The following is a 17496-nucleotide window of genomic DNA, read 5'->3' as shown; positions in this document are numbered from 1 at the left end:
GCACGCTGCCATGGGAGCCAGGATTGTGTGCACTGCTGCCAGCCCTTTGAGGTTATGTGCCCATGTAGCGTTTTAATCTGGACACTGAAAACCGGACTCCTTCCCAGAAATCGCGCAGTTTTTTCCGTGCGATTTTACCGCGATTATGTTTGCGATTTTGCCGCGATTTTCGCGTGCGATATTCAAGCACTTTCCAAGCGATTTGAAGCATCGCTTGGAAAGTGATTGAAAGGTTGGGCACACTTGTCAAACATAGTGTTTGACGAGTGTGACCAGGTTTTTACTATTGAGGCCGCCTTTTCGGCCTCAATAGTAAAAGAAAGAATGTAAAAAATAATTAAAAAAAAAAAATCGGGGTATATTTACCTTCCGACGTCCCGCGCAGTCTCAGCGACGCTCCTGTTCCCAGCGATGCCTTGCGAGACCTGTGATGTTGTTGGTCTCGCGTTGCTATAGCGATCTCACGAGACCGCTAGAGTCAAGCGAGACTACGTCATCACAGGACCTTGCCGCAAGGCATTACTGGGAACGCTGAGACCTGGGAATGCAGCGCGGAACGTCGGAAGGTAAATATACCCCGATTTTTTATTCTTTTTTTTACAGGGGTATGGTACCCAGGGCCTGGAGGACAGTCTCCTCTCCTCCACACCGTGGGTACCAACCGCACATTAGACGCTTAACTTTGCGCATGGTGGGCATAGCCACATGCGGGAAGTAAGCGATTCTCATGCATTCCTATGGGTGCGGAATCGCGGCAATTCTTTGCGGTTCCGCACAAAAGAATGAGCATGCTGCGATTTTTTCCACGATGCAATTCCGCCGTGGAAAAAAGCGCAGCATTAGCACAGCATGTGCGGAATGCCATAGGAATGCATGGGGTATGTTCTGTACAAGATTTTTAAACGTTTTTGCGCCGAAAATCGCGGCAAAAACGCTTAAAAATCGCATCGTGGGCACACAGCCTAAGAGTGCAGGGACGCGCGATGCTCAGGTCCTTGCAGTCATTGCTGAAGCTAGCAGTGAAGCAAGTGTTAATTGAAGTGAAGAGAAGGTGTCCACTTGCTCCTGCACTGCTGTCAGCTAGCTCTGAGGTCTGCACTGTCAGGAGGGGGAGGGGAGGCTCCAGAGGAACACAGTGCGGCCTGAAGTGAGTATCCCAGCTCCCTGATTATGTCTCTATCCTGACTCTATCCTATCCTCCACATCAACGTTGCTTTTTTTTCCTGTTTGCCCCACACAGCTGCGCTCTGTCTGCGCCCCACGCAGCTGTGCTCTGTCTGCGCCCCCCACGCAGCTGTGCTCTCTGTGCCCCCCCACGCAGCTGCACTCTGTCTTCGCCCCCCACGCAGCTGCGCTCTATTTGCGCCCCCCACAAAGCTGCGCTCTGTCTGTGTACGCAGATGCGCTCTGTCTGTATCCCCCCACACATCAGCACTCTGTCTGGGCCCCCCACGCAGCTGCACTCTGTCTGCGCCCCCCACGCAGCTGCGCTGTCTGTCCCCCCCACGCAGCTGCGCTCTGTCTGCGCCCCCCACGCAGCTGCGCTCTGTCTGCGCCCCCCCACACAGCTGCGCTCTGTCTGCGCCCCCACTCAGCTGCACTCTGCTCTGTCTGCGCCCCCCACGCAGCTGCACTCTGTCTGCGCCCCCCACGCAGCTGCGCTCTGTCTGCGCCCTCCCACGCAGCTGCGCTCTCTGTGCCCCCCACGCAGCTGCGCTCTGTCTGCGCCCCCCCACACACCTGCGCTCTGTCTGCGCCCCCACTCAGCTGCACTCTGCTCTGTCTGCGCCCCCACGCAGCTGTGCTCTGCTCTGTCTGCGCCCCCATGCAACTGTGCTCTGTCTGCGCCCCCCACGCAGCTGCGCTCTCTATGCCCTCTCTATGCTTTCTGCCTTTTAGTTGATGATATCACAGTGTCTTCCCTCACTCCTGTGTTGTGATGGTGACAGGAGCTCCCCATGTTCTTCATGGCATTTGTTGCCAAGAGATCCATTTATCTTATTTCTGTTTGTGTGTACTAGGGTGACCGGATCTCATATGGGGGAAAAAAAAATGTCGGAATCTTGTTCGTCTGGACCCCACAAAACTATTCTCCTTTCCAGATATTGAGATAGCCAAAATTTGAGCTCGATCAAACGACGTTAACCCGTGCCGCTCGTTGCTCAAAGTTTGAAAAAATCCAAATTTTTGGCCAAAAAGCTGACATATGGAGCCATAACTCCAGAATGGTAAATAATAAAAACACGCTTAATATCTCAAAAGAAAGCTAATGTTGTTCTTCAAAATTTATATGTTACACACAGGGTGCATGTAATTTCTATTTTAGGGATGGTGATTTTACTTCAGTGTACAACCGACCTTTTATTTATTCAGTTTAGTTTCTTAAGTGCCTTTGAGCTGGTTAGATCGAACAATTATCCAGTGAAGATATTTTAACATTTTTTTTTAATTTTCCAAGTGTGTGTGTTATTGTTTTTATAGCTATTATTATTATTATTTATTGTTATAGCGCCATTTATTCCATGGCGCTTTACATGTAAGGAGGGGTATACATAATAAAAGTACAATAATCTTAAACAATTCAAGTCATAACTGGTACAGGAGTAGAGAGGACCCTGCCCGCGAGGGCTCACAATCTAAAAGATGTGGGTGATAATACAGTAGGCGAGGGTAGAGCTGGTCGTGCAGCGGTTTGGTCGATCGGTGGTTACTGCAGGTTATAGGCTTGTCGGAAGAGGTGGGTCTTCAGGCTCTTTTTGAAGGTTTCGATGGTAGGTGAGAGTCTGATATGTTGTGGTAGAGAGTTCCAGAGTAGGGGTGATGCGCGATATTATAGTATTATTTTAAAAGATATTTGAAAATATTTTATTGAAATTAAAGTTTGTAATATATTTTGTTTCGTTTTTCTAGTTAACTGTTATTTACCTATTGGACTCTGAAATGGCATTCACATCAGGTGTACAAAGCCGGAACAAGGATAAATTATTTCTTGTGGGCTATCCCATTCACCAGATCACCGGTTGTAAACTACCCTCAAATCGTCAAGTCTTATGTGCTTTATTTTATAATTTACGTACTGTGAAATTAACTGTAAGAGAATCAGCAAAACTGACCATGCGAGAAGTGTTCATTTTTTGGGGGAAAGCGCGAATCCCGACTAAACATGAGCAAGATGCAGTTACTAAGCTGGAAAAACTTCACGCCGAGTGGAGAAGTCTTCAAAAAGACCGGAAGAAAACATCGGAAACGGCCAAGAACAAATTTAAACAGTTTGTTGAAAAGTTGAATGATCTCTTTGATATTGCTCAACAAGATGCCTTGGCTCTGATGAAATTGGAAGAAGATAAGGCATTTCTCGTGAAACAGAGGCAGAAGGGCCGCCCAGGTTCCATGGCTGGAGTGGATCTCAAGTTGTCTCGAGCTGAAGAAATCAAGGCGCAAAAGGAACTTGCAAAAATGAACCGACAAATCCAAGAAGAAACTTTTGATATTGGTGAGTTTATTTTATTATTATTATTATTCTAAAAAGTAGATAAACAAATAAGTAAATAGTTTCATTATAATTGAAAGAAAATTGTACATGAGAGCATCATTTGGCATCTTTATGATTGAGTTTATATTCTTAAAATAATACCTATTGATAATTAGAAGTAGGTAATTTAGTACCTATGTATTATTACTATTCTGCTAAAACGACAAGTTTTTATAGTCTTTTTTTTCTCTTTCTTTTGTTGCTTCTTAGAGACGGATGATGAAGACAAGCTCGAAGAAGGAAAAGAAAAAGAAGATACTGAAGAGGACAGCATCTACCAGGAACTTGAGAGCTTGGAGGAAATGGACATCCCTGAAGAAGCTGCAGAAGATCCAGGACCATCTGAGAGCAAGAGGATGAAAGTTTCATTTGCAAGGGGCGTTAAAGAGATTTTAAACATGAAATTATCCATTGTGTTAGATCGATGTAAGGTATCCGACAGAAATGCCACGAGAATTTTAATAGCTACTCTAGAAGCACTAAACCTTGACCCTCTTGAGTACAAAGTCTCGAAAACTTTATTACATTCTAGAAGGCAAATGTTCAGAGAACAATATACTAAACATTTTTTAGATAAAGTAAACATTCCTGAAAAAGAGCCCGTGGTTGTCCATTGGGATGGTAAACTTTTACCGGGTGTTTTAAAACATGAGCAATGTGAGCGAATAGCTATTGCTATTTCATATGGCGAAAAGGAACAGCTGCTGGGAGTTCCTGTAACAGCAAGCAGCTCTGGAGAAGAGCAAGCCGTAGCCGTATATGAATGCCTACAGGAATGGGGTCTTCCCAACACTGTCAAGGCGATGTGCTGCGACACTGCAGCATCGAACACGGGAAGACTCAAAGGAGCATGTGTCCTATTGGAGGAAATGTTAGGAAGGGAATTGCTACACCTAGCTTGCCGTCACCATATTTTGGAAATTGTGTTAAGAGGCGTATTCGACACAAAAATGGGATCAACCACTGGACCTCATCGAGACATTTTCAAAAGATTCCTCACTGCGTGGCCCAAGATAGACAAAGGAAAATACGACACAGGTATCAGTGACAATCTAATACAAAAGCAGCTAACTCCAGAAGTAATTGCAAATGTTACTGCTGAATTCGAGACCAAATTAACTGAGAGCCACCCCAGAGATGACTACAAGGAACTGTTGCAGTTGGTTCTCGTATTTGTTGGATCACTATACGGCAATGTTGTGGGTTTTAGAACTCCAGGAGCCATTCATCACGCTAGGTGGATGGCAAAGGCTATTTACTGCTTAAAAATGTTCATTTTTTGTCGTCAATTTAAGATGTCTAAAGAAGAAGAAAGTTCTGTGCGTGCCATTTCTGTTTTCCTAGTTAAAATTTATTGTAAAGCTTGGTTCAATGCTCCAAAAGCTCATCTTGCACCAAAGCAAGATTTAGGTATTTTGCATAGTCTGTTAGACTATAAAGAATGTGACAACGACATTGCAGAAATAGCCCTGACCAAATTTTCGAACCATTTGTGGTATTTGAATGCAGAGTTGGTGGGATTATCGTTTTTTGATCCCACCATTACAGACGATGAAAAGTTGTTAATGGCTAATAAATTACTCAGTAGCACAGATGAACCATCAGAGCATGCTAGGGTTGTAAATCCAAAAGTTAGGAAAGAAAAATTAAAAGAGGTAGTTGATGGAGGATTGGTAAATTTACTTACCAAAGAAACATTTACATTCTTTGACCGATTTAATATAAAAACAGATTTCCTAAGACAAAATCCAAACACCTGGCCTCAAAATAATGACTTCCAGGAAGGATTGAAAATTGTCAAAACATTAAAAGTAGTTAATGATATGGCTGAGTGTGGTGTTAAATTAATAACCGACTTTAACGACCTTCTGACAAAAGATGAAGAACAAAAGCCATATGTCCTGCAAGTTGTAAGCAAATGCCGAACATTATATTCTGACGTTTCAAAAACTACTTTAACAAAAGCTCTAGAATAGATTAGATAACTATGTAAAATTATCAACTCATGTAGGTACTACGTCTGTATCTTTTCTGTGTCTGTTTTGTATGTATTATATACCTCATTTTTTTATTTTAAAATAAAAAATGTCATTAGACTTATCAGTATTACTTGTTTTTTTGTTATATTTCTACTTTAAACTCAAAAATATACCAAAAAAAAACAAAATTTATCACTTAATAACAAAATATACGAAGTATGCTCCATTGCTCCTAGTGGTACCAGGTCACGTTCTTGGGGCTAAAAGCTGTTGTAACTCAGTTTGACTTAAAATAACAACAATTATGTATAAAATATACATTTTGAAGAACAACATTAGCTTTCTTTTGAGATATTAAGCGTGTTTTTATTATTTACCGTTCTGGAGTTATGGCTCCATATGTCAGCTTTTTGGCCAAAAATTTGGATTTTTTTCAAACTTTGAGCGACGAGCGGCACGGGTTAACGTCGTTTGATCGAGCTCAAATTTTGGCTATCTCAATATCTGGAAAGGGGAATCGTTTTGTGGGGTCCAGACGGACAAAATTCCGACATCAATTTTTTGTGGTCACCCTAGTGTGTACACAAATCACATATATACACTATATAAATTATATACACACCCTACTGATTTATAGGCCGGGGTCACACTTGCGTGTGTAATGCGAGAAACTCACCTCAATGCCCGACACTGCTGCTGTCACTTGGGGACCAGAGCGTGTGGCTGCATAGAAATACATGCATAGAAATAAATGCAGTCGCACGCTCCGTTCACCGAGTGACAGCGGCAGTGTCGTCCATTGAGGTGAGTTTCTCGCATTACACACGCAAGTGTGACCCTGGCCATATAGTGTATGTGTGCAATGCATTTATGTGAATAAGGTCGGGATCACACTACCGTGTGTGATGCGAGAAACTCGCATCAACACCCAGCACTACCGCCGGCACTCAGGACCGGAGCTGCGGCTTCATAGAAATACACGCATTGAAATACATGCATAGAAATACATACAGCCGCAGCTCCGGTCCTGAGTGCCGGCGGTAGCGCTGGGTGTTGATGCGAGAGAGTCGTGCGAGTTTCTCGCATCACACACGGTAGTGTGATCGCAGCCTAAGTGGATGTGTAAACTTGTGATAGTCAGACATTGAAACGCATATATGCTTTGGCTAAAAGCACTGTAAAACTATGCCAAAATTATGTATCTTTTTTTAAAAAAAAATAACTGGAATTTTTATATGCAGAATGAATAATTTATATATCTATAATGTTGTTTATAGCAAAAATATAACAGTAAAAAAAATACTGAATCTTGGTGACCTAAAAGCGATCACATTGGTATTCAGGGTTATTTTTGCATTGCTATAGTAACAGAAAAATTAAACTAAGGCCACGTTCACACATTTAGTATTTGGTCAGTATTTTATATCACTATTTGTAAACCACAATCGGAGGAAAAGTAGAATAGAAACACATCACCAAGGAACCCAGTCCGACACTACTAGAGTCGGTGACGGGATGGGCCAGGGAAGCAGGGGACACGTGCACTGCCGCAGGCCATTTTGAAGCACCTGGGCGTTCGCACAGAGTTCAAGAGTCGGGGGAGCTGGGGCCGTGTGCACGGTCGCATCACAGTTAGCTAAAAGTGATGTCATGCCATGCGCCCTGCACTGCTGCTTCTTGCGTAAGAGACAAGCCAAGTAGTGTAATAGTATTAATACACCTAATATTTAACATAGTTATTAAGGTTGAAGGAAGATATTAAAGTCCATCTAGTTCAACCCATATCCTATCCTAACTTGCCCTAACATGTTGATCCAGAGGAAGGCAAAAAAAAACCCATGTAGCAAACAGTAAGCTTCACATTGGGGAAAAAATTCCTTCCCTAGTCCACATACGGCAATCAGACTAGCTCCCTGGATTAACGCAATATTAAGGAAACTAGTGTATATACTCTGTAATATCATACTGTTCAAGAAAGGCATTCAGTCCCTTCTTAAATTTTAGTAGGGAATCACTCATTACAACATCTTATGGCAGAGAGTTGCATAGTCTCACTGCTCTTACAGTAAAGAATCCGCGTCTGTGAGTATGCTTAAACCTTCTTTCCTCCAGAAGTAGAGGATGCCCCATTGTCCCGGTCACAGGTCTAAGAGTAAAAAGATCATTAGAAAGGTCTTTGTACTGTCCCCTCATATATTTATACATTGTAATAAGATCACCCCTAAGCCTTCAATTTTCCAAACTAAATAACCCCAAGTATAATAACCTGTCTTGGTATTGCAGACCCCCTAGTTCTCTAATAACCTTGGTCGCTCTTTTCTGCACCCACTCCAGTTCAGCTATGTCTTTCTTATACACCTGAGAAAAGAACTGTACACAGTATTCTAAGTGTGGTCGCACTAGTGACTTGTATAGAGGCGAAATTATGTTCTCCTCATGAGCATCTATGCCTCTTTTAATGCATCCCATTATTTTATTTGCCTTTGCAGCAGCTGCCTGACACTGGCCACTAAATTTGTATGTTTATGTGAATCTGTATGTGTTTGTGTATATGTTTGTCTGTGTGTGTGCACAACTGCGTGGGTGTGCATTTTTATGTGCACGTATCGGTGAAGGGTTTTTATAAATGCGGTGCTAATATTTGCAAAATATGCAAATATGCTCAGATTTCTCAGGAATTTACCAATAATGATCATACTTCATGTTTTAAAATAAAAAAATTATATCAACTGCAATTCTAGTAACATAGTGTATAAAATCAATTGTGATCAATGTGATTTATCCTATGTCGGCTGTACCTCAAGGCAGCTAAAAATAAGAATAAGAGAACATTTAAATGATATTAGTAATACAAATAATTTTACACGAAATGTTTCAGCAGTTTCCAAACACTTTATTGATTGCCATGCCCGCAATACATCACATTTCAAAGTTCAGGGAATAGAAAAAGTAAACCTGTCATCCCGTGGGGGAGACATCAGGCGATGTCTCCTTACTCGGGAAGCATTTTGGATATACCATTTAAATACTAGGTATCCAAATGGTCTCAATAAGACACATGATCTATTGTTGCACTATTGTTGATTTTTTATGTTAATTTTGTATTGGGTATATGTGTCCAATCGGATTGGCTCATATTATCATGTGATTTTTATCTGATGTCTTATTTGTCAAGTTACATATATATGCTCGATCTCCAGCAAATTTCAAACATGGCTTTGACAAAGACCGTCTGGTCGAAACGCGTAGCCTGTTATCTCTGTCGTGGTGTGGTTATTTGGAGAGTCTTCACCATTGTATGTCTTAATGGATTTTCATTAAAGAAGATTTTAATAGCAGCTGGAGCTGAACTTTTTTTTCCTGTGTTTGTGCATGTCTGCATTTGCATTTCTGTGTGTATTTGGGCGTGTGTTGGCATATATGCAAGTGTGTGGTTACCTGCGCTACATGTGTGTGTCTTTGCATGTCTGTGTCTGCGTGTGTATATACAGTTGTGGCCAAAAGTATTAACACCCCTGCAATTCTGTCAGATAATACTCAGTTTCTTCCTGAAAATGATTGCAAACACAAATTCTTTGGTATTATTATCTTCATTTAATTTGTCTTAAATGAAAAAACACAAAAAGAATTGTCCTAAAGCCAAATTGGATATAATTCCACACCAAACATAAAAAAGAGGGTGGACAAAAGTATTGGCACTGTTCGAAAAATCATGTGATGCTTCTCTAATTTGTGTAATTAACAGCACCTGTAACTTACCTGTGGCACCTAACAGGTGTTGGCAATAACTAAATCACACTTGCAGCCAGTTGACATGGATTAAAGTTGACTCAACCTCTGTCCTGTGTCCTTGTGTGTACCACATTGAGCATGGAGAAAAGAAAGAAGACCAAAGAACTGTCTGTGGACTAGAGAAACCAAATTGTGAGGAAGCATGAGCAATCTCAAGGCTACAAGTCCATCTCCAAAGACCTGAATGTTCCTGTGTCTACTGTGCTTAGTGTCATCAAGAAGTTTAAAGCCCATGGCACTGTGGCTAACCTCCCTAGATGTGGATGGAAAAGAAAAATTGACAAGAGATTTCAATGCAAGATTGTGCTGATGTTGGATAAAGAACCTCGACTAACATCAAAATAAGTTCAAGCTGCCCTGCAGTCCGAGGGTACAACAGTTTCGACCCGTACTATCTGTCGGCATCTGAATGAAAAGGAACTGTATGGTAGGAGACCCAGGAAGACCCCACTTCTTACCCCGAGACATAAAAAAGCCAGGCTAGAGTTTGCCAAAACTTACCTGAAAAAGCCTAAAACGTTTTTGAAGAACGTTCTCTGGTCAGATGAGACAAAAGTAGAGCTTTTTGGGCAAAGGCATCAACATAGAGTTTACAGGAGAAAAAAAGAGGCATTCAAAGAAAAGAACATGGTCCCTACAGTCAAACATGGCAGAGGTTCCCTGATGTTTTGGGGTTGCTTTGCTGCCTCTGGCACTGGACTGCTTGACTGTGTGCATGGCATTATGAAGTCTGAAGACTACCAACAAATTTTGCAGCATAATGTAGAGCCCAGTGTGAGAAAGCTGGGTCTCCCTCAGAGGTCATGTGTCTTCCAGCAGGATAATGACCCAAAACACACTTCAAAAAGCACTAGAAAATGGTTTGAGAGAAAGCACTGGAGACTTCTAAGGTGGCCAGCAATGAGTCCAGACCTGAATCCCATAGAATACCTGTGGAGAGATCTAAAAATGGCAGTTTGGAGAAGGCACCCTTCAAATATCAGGTACCTGGAGCAGTTTGCCATAGAAGAATGGTCTAAAATTCCAGCAGAGCATTGTAAGAAACTCATTCATGGTTACCGGAAGCAGTTGGTCGCAGTTATTTTGGCTAAAGGTTGCGCAACCAAGTGTTAGGCTGAGGTTGCCAATACTTTTGTCTGGCCCATTTTTGGAGTTTTGTGTGAAATGATAAATGTTTTGCTTGTTGCTTCATTCTCTTTTGTGTTTTTTCATTTGTGACAAATTAAATGTAGATAATAATACCAAAGAATTTGTGTTTGCATTCATTTTCAGGAAGAAACTGAGTATTATCTGACAGAATTGCAGGGGTGTCATTACTTTTGGCCACAACTGTACGTGTATAAGCCCGCATATATACTTATGCACGCTTCTGCATGTGTATGTTTTTGTGCATGTCTGTGTGTGCACGTATCTGTGTGTGTTTGTGCATGTCTGTGTTTGCATTTCTGTGTGTGTGTATTTGGGCATGTGTTGGCATATATGCAAGTGTGTGGTTATCTGCGCTACATGTGTATGTATTTGCATGTCTGTGTCTGATATGTATTACAGCAACATTATAAAACAGCATCGTATTAATGAGTATCCGTGTACATATGCTGTTAGAGTAGTGGACAAATACGGATCCGTCGTTATATAACATGAAAGGGGAGTGTGGAGAACCACACAAAACACGACATACAGATCCAATTTATAAGCAAAATTCACTTTATTGAAAAATAGGGACAGAACAGGAAAAATGGCCCAGTGCGGCCGTTTCTTCAGGAGCAAGAGACTAGTGATTGCTATAGGGTGCCTCTATGGAGAAGAGGTACCCGAGGACCTGTGTGGCCGACACAGGTAACGGACTGGTGTTCGTGTGGTACTGACCTGGGTCAGTGAGTAAGACTGTGTACCTGGAGGGTTCAGTGAGCAAGGTCCTGGAGGGTCAGTGTTGGGAGGTTCTGGGAGAAGAATCGGATCCCTGGAGCATGTGGTATGACCTTGGACCTGGTGAGGCGTAAGTGTTGGGCAGTCTCAGGCCAAGACGGATGTCCTGAATAGCACCCGCTAAGCCGCTGGACCTGGTGAGGTCGGTGTGTTGGTAAACCCTGGAAAGAGGGTCGGCTCCCTGAATAGCACCCGGTGCGCCCTGTGTGTTGGACGGTCTCAGGTGGAGACGGTGCATCCTGAATAGCACACAGACAGGACACGTGAGTTTTGTGTTGGTGTGGCCGGTGTGTTGGGAAACTCTGGGAGGAGGGTCAGCTCCCTCAATAGCACCCGGTGCACCTTGTGTGTTGGACCGTCTCAGGCGGAGACGGTACGTCCTGAATAGCACACAGAAAGGACATGTGAGTTTTTTGTGGCGTTTTTCTTTTCTTCTTTTCTCAACTCAGCCTGGGGTTGCTCAGTGGGAGTCAAGAAGGTGACAAGCGGCTTGATGTGGCTCAGTGGCTTCCGGTAACTTGGCGGGGTTGAGAAGGGGACAAGCTGCTTCCGGTGGATCGGCGGATCCACAAAGACGGCGCAGCAGGAGCTGCAGTGACTCCAGCCGCTGTGTGTGTGTGAACAGCAGCCGGTGGTGTCGGTGATCGGTGACAGCAGGAGCTGTGGTGGTGCCAACAAGGACTTGTGTGGTATCGTTAAGACATAAACTGTGTTGTATGAACTGTGGTCTGAGAAGACCGGTATAACGGATATGGGGAGATCCCGAAAGGGGGTGGAGTCCCAGAAGGGGGCGGTGACCCAAATCGGGGTGGTAGCCCAAAAGTGGGTGGAGTCCCAGAAGAGGGTGGTGACCCAAATCGGAGTGGCAACCCAAAAAGGGGTGAAGTCCCGGGAGGAGGCGGTAACCCAAATTGGGGTGGTTCAGGAAATGGCAGTACTGGTTGACTCAGTGGGTATGTCTGCAGTACCGCAGTGTATGTGTATGTCTTGGGAGGAATGTGAGATATCCTTTCTGGGTAGTAATGACGGGCCCCAGGTGTGTACCGTGATGCTGTACCAGGAAGGAGTCTCTGGTAGACTGGACTCCAAGAGTCAGGTGACTCTGACAGGAACTCCGCTCGTTTTATCTCTGACCGAGAAAAACGTCAGAGTTCGCTGCGTCCACGGGGGCGTTGTGAATTATAAGGTGGACAGAGTCCTGATTGAGATGAAAAAGGGGGAGTGCCAAGGTGGTAGGATACCACCAAACTTAGTGCATACCTTTGAGAAGCGCCAGGACTTTGTCCTATTTGATGTGGGGGAGGAGGATAGAGACGTTTCTACTGTAGGGCTAGCAGAAACTGAGACGCTGACACCTCCTAACATGGACAGGCCAGACGTAGGGGCAACCAGAGAAAGAATGGCGTCGGACAAATTTACTGACCTGACGTCACCTGAAGGGTACAACGGTGTGAATGAGAAGGGTGTGGTAAACAAAAAGAGCAGAGCTGACACACGGATAGAGAGTGCCTTGGGGGTTTCCCGTACGGGGTGGTGTGACTGTGACGTGTTGTTGCCAGTAGCCACCTGTTATGAACGAGTCACCGTAGGAGGCAGACACAAAAATAGAAGCTACGTCCAGAAAACCAGAGAAGTTGGCAACTATCAGATTGCAGACCCCTGAACCTATCAACACAACTAGCAGTAGCCGTGGGGGGTTCCTACGGTGCCCTAGACCCCTCGATCACAGCCAGAGAACTACATAACCTAAAGACAGAAAAGGAAATCTAAACGGCCCCAGAGGAGACCCCAAAGTAAAAGGCAGCCCCCAACATATAATGACGGTGAAGCAAGATGAAAAAACACTCACACAGATAGAAAGATAGGCTGAGCAAACAATGGGGCCAAAGCTAACTAAAAATAGGACAGGATAGGAAAGCTGCTGTCTGCAATCTGTAAAAACCCTATAAAAGACATAAGCCAACAGGCTGATATGGAAAAAGGCCCTGAAGCAGCTAGGCTTCAAAAACTATATCAGCACTCAGGTATTTTCTGAAGACAGAGCTAAAGGAATTCAGCTCACCCCAGCAGGGAATGACAGAAATCCAGCAAAACAAAGACAAAGTACAAATGCAAACGGCAGAGCAGAAAAGTTAGCATTAGAGGAGCAGGAATTCAGACTGGTATCCAAGGATCCCACAGAGAAATCACCTGCAGGGCAGAAGGGCGTCGACAGCCTTATATCCAGTCAGTAACTCCACTCAGCCAATCATCATCATTAGGCCCAGATGCTTGATAATCAGTCTCACTACCTTTCTTTACCAGAAGAGGGAGTTCATCGGGCCTCAGTGGTAAAGGGGAAAATGAACTCAAAACAGTACCTCCCCCTTGAGGAGGGGTCACCGAACCCTCAACCACGCCACCAGGGCGACCAGGGTGAGCCCGATGAAAGGCACGCACCAATCTTTTGGCATGAATATCAGAGGCAGAGACCCAGGAATTATCCTCCTGACCATAACCCTTCCACTTAACCAAATACTGGAGTCTCCGTCTAGCCAGACGGGAATCCAGTATTTTCTCTACCTCATATTCCATGTTACCTTCGACCAATACAGGGTCTGGAGGTGCCACCCCCGGAACAACAGGTTCAACAAACCTCTTCAACAAAGACTTATGGAACACATTATGGATTTTAAATGTGACAGGAAGAGCTAAACGAAAAGAGACCGGATTAATAATCTCCAAAATCTTGTAAGGTCCAATAAATCTAGGCTTAAACTTAGGAGAAGCCACCTTCATAGCAATATTTTTTGATGATAACCACACCATATCACCAACCTTAAAGTGGGGACCAATGGTCCTATGTCGGTTGGAAAACCGCTGGGCCTTTTCCTGGGAGAGAGATAACTTATCCACCACTTGGTCCCAGATCTGGTGCATTCTCTCCACCACAGTGTCAACACCTGGGCAGGCAGAGGGCTCCACCTGCCCTGAAGAAAATCGAGGATGAAACCCAAAGTTACAAAAAAAAGGTGACATCAAAGTGGCAGAACTAGCTCTATTATTTAAAGCAAATTCGGCCAAGGGCAAAAATGAAACCCAATCATCCTGATCAGCGGAAATAAAACATCTCAAATATGACTCCAAGGTCTGGTTTGTTCTCTCTGTCTGCCCATTGGTCTGAGGGTGAAAAGCAGAGGAGAAGGACAACTGAATTCCCAGCTTGGAACAGAAAGTTCTCCAAAATCTAGACACAAACTGAACTCCTCTGTCATATACAATGTTCTCAGGAATCCTGTGCAAGCGAACCACCTGTTGCAAAAACAGGGGTACCAACTCAGAGGAAGACGGCAACTTATGGAGTGGTACAAGATGAACCATCTTAGAGAACATTTCAGAAATCACCCAAATAACAGTCATCCTTTGAGAGACAGGCATATCAGAGATGAAATCCATTGAAATATGGGTCCATGGCCTCTTGGGGACAGGCAAAGGCATCAACAACCCACTAGAGCGAGAACACGATTTAGACCGGGAGCAAGTCCCGCAGGACTGCACAAAATTCCTGACATCACGAGACAAGGAGGGCCACCAAAAAGACCGACTCACCAAATCTCTAGTACCAAAAATACCTGGATGACCAGCCACAGCAGAGCAATGAACTTCAGACATCGCTCTCCTCTTCCACTGGTCAGGAACATACAACTTTCCACTGGGACAACGCTCAGGTTTGTCCTCCTGGAACTCTTCCAGAGCATGTCTCAAATCGGGCGAGATGGCAGAAAGAACTACCCCTTCGCCTAAGATGGTAGCAGGTTTGGTCACCACAGGAGAATCAGCAAAGAAGCTCCTAGAGATGGCGTCTGCCTTGACATTCTTAGTTCCAGGAAGAAAAGAAACGACAAAATCAAAATGTGTAAAAAACAAGGCCCACCTAGCCTGTCTAGGGTTCAAGCGCTTAGCCGACTCTAGGTAAATCAAATTCTTGTGGTCAGTGAGGACCACGACTTGATGCTTAGCTCCCTCCAACCAATGTCTCCACTCCTCAAACGCCCATTTCATGGCCAACAGTTCCCGATTCCCCACATCATAGTTACGTTCAGATGGAGAGAACTTTCGGGAAAAGAAAGCACAGGGATTCATTTTAGATGTTACAGGATCCTTTTTGGGACAAAACAGCTCCTGCACCAATCTCAGAAGCATCCACCTCTACCTGGAACGGAAGTAAGACATCAGGCTGCCGCAAAACCGGGGCGGAGGTGAATCTTCGCTTCAGCTCCTGAAAGGAAGAAACAGCCTCTGGAGACCAATTTAACACATCAGCACCCTTCTTAGTCAAATCAGTCAATGGCTTGGCAATACTAGAAAATTTTGCTATAAATTTCCGATAAAAGTTAGCAAAACCCAAAAACTTCTGAAGGGCCTTCAAAGAAGTGGGCTGAACCCAATCGTGAATGGCCTGTACCTTGGCCGGGTCCATTTCAATAGTTGACGGAGACAAAATAAATCCCAAAAAAGAAATCCTCTGTACTCCAAAAAGGCATTTAGATCCTTTGACATACAGGGAATTCTCCCTCAATATCCGGAACACAGTCCGAATATGTTCCACATGAGAATCCCAATCCTTGGAGAAGATCAAAATATCATCCAGATAGATAAGCAAAAATTTATCGACAAAATCTCGGAAAATATCGTTCATGAAGCACTGGAAGACAGAAGGGGCATTAGTGAGCCCAAAAGGCATCACCAGGTACTCAAAATGTCCCTCCGGAGTATTAAACGCCGTCTTCCATTCATCCCCATGCTTAATGCGAATAAGATTATACGCCCCCCTGAGGTCAAGCTTGGTAAACCAGCAAGCACCTTTAACTCTAGAGAATAGATCCGAAATCAGGGGTAATGGATACTGATATTTAACAGTAATTTTGTTGAGGGCACGATAATCAATACAAGGTCTTAATGATCCATCTTTTTTGGCTACAAAAAAAAACCCGGCACCTAAGGGTGACGAGGATGGTCTAATATGACCCTTCTCCAACGCCTCCTTAATATAGGATCGCATAGCCTCGTGCTCGGGTACAGATAAATTGAAGAGTCGACCCTTGGGGAATTTACACCCCGGGCTCAGTTCAATTGCACAGTCATAACTCCTATGAGGAGGCAGAGACGCAGACTCATTCTCACTAAATACATCATAAAAGTCCGCCAAATAATCAGGAACATCATGCGACTGAGGAGAGGTGGAAAACACCGGAGCCTCACTAAAGGCACACCGACAACCCCAACTCACCAGACACAGATTTCCAATCCAAAACTGGATTATGAATTTGCAACCAGGGAAACCCCAGAACAATGGTATCATGCAGATTATGCAACACCAAAAATCTGCAATTTTCTTGATGGTCTGTGGCGACCCGCATTACCACTTGGGTCCAAAACTGAGGTTTATTTTTTGCCAAAGGAGTAGCATCAATCCCCCTCAAAGGGATAGGCGTCTGCAGAGGTGTCATCGGAAATCCACAACGTTTAGCAAAATCCAAGTCCATTAGGCTTAGAGCTGCTCCCGAATCCACAAAAGCCTTGGCGGAAAATGTGGACAGGGAGCAGATCAGAGTAATAGCCAGAAGAAACTTAGGTTGAACACCACCAACAGAAAACGTGTGTGCAAAGCGTTTCTCTCGTTTAGGACAGACAGAAATAATATGCGAGGCATCTCCACAGAAAAAAACACAACTTATTATGCCTTCTGAACTCCTGACGCTGCTCTCTGGACAAAACTCTATCACATTGCATAGGTTCAGACATTTGTTCAACAAGTGGCAACACTACTCATGCAGTTTTGCGTTCGCGCAAACGCCGATCAATCTGAATGGCTAATGACATAGAATCATCAAGACCAGAGGGAACAGGAAATCCCACCATAGTATCTTTTACGGCTTCTGACAAACCCTTCCGAAAGAGAGCAGCCAGGGCATTATCATTCCAGGTAGTAAGTACCGCCCACTTTCGGAATTTTTGACAGTTTGATTCTGCAGAATCTTGACCCTGGTTCAAAGCCAGCAGGGTCTTTTCAGCCTGATCAATGGCATTAGGTTCGTCATACAACAACCCCAAGGCTTGAAAAAATGCGTTCACATTAGTCAGAATAGGATCATCAGGTTTCAAAGAAAACGCCCAATCCTGGGGATCGCCACGCAGCAAAGAGATGACAATTTTTACCTGCTGCGCGGAGCTCCCTGACGAGTTAGGCTTCAAAGCAAAAAATAATTTTAAATTATTTTTGAGATT

The sequence above is a fragment of the Dendrobates tinctorius genome, unplaced genomic scaffold (assembly GCF_039654945.1).
Source record: "Dendrobates tinctorius isolate UK_male_01 unplaced genomic scaffold, ASM3965494v1 ptg000108l, whole genome shotgun sequence".
Lineage (NCBI taxonomy): Eukaryota > Metazoa > Chordata > Amphibia > Anura > Dendrobatidae > Dendrobates > Dendrobates tinctorius.
Note: the sequence above shows the minus strand (reverse complement) of the source record.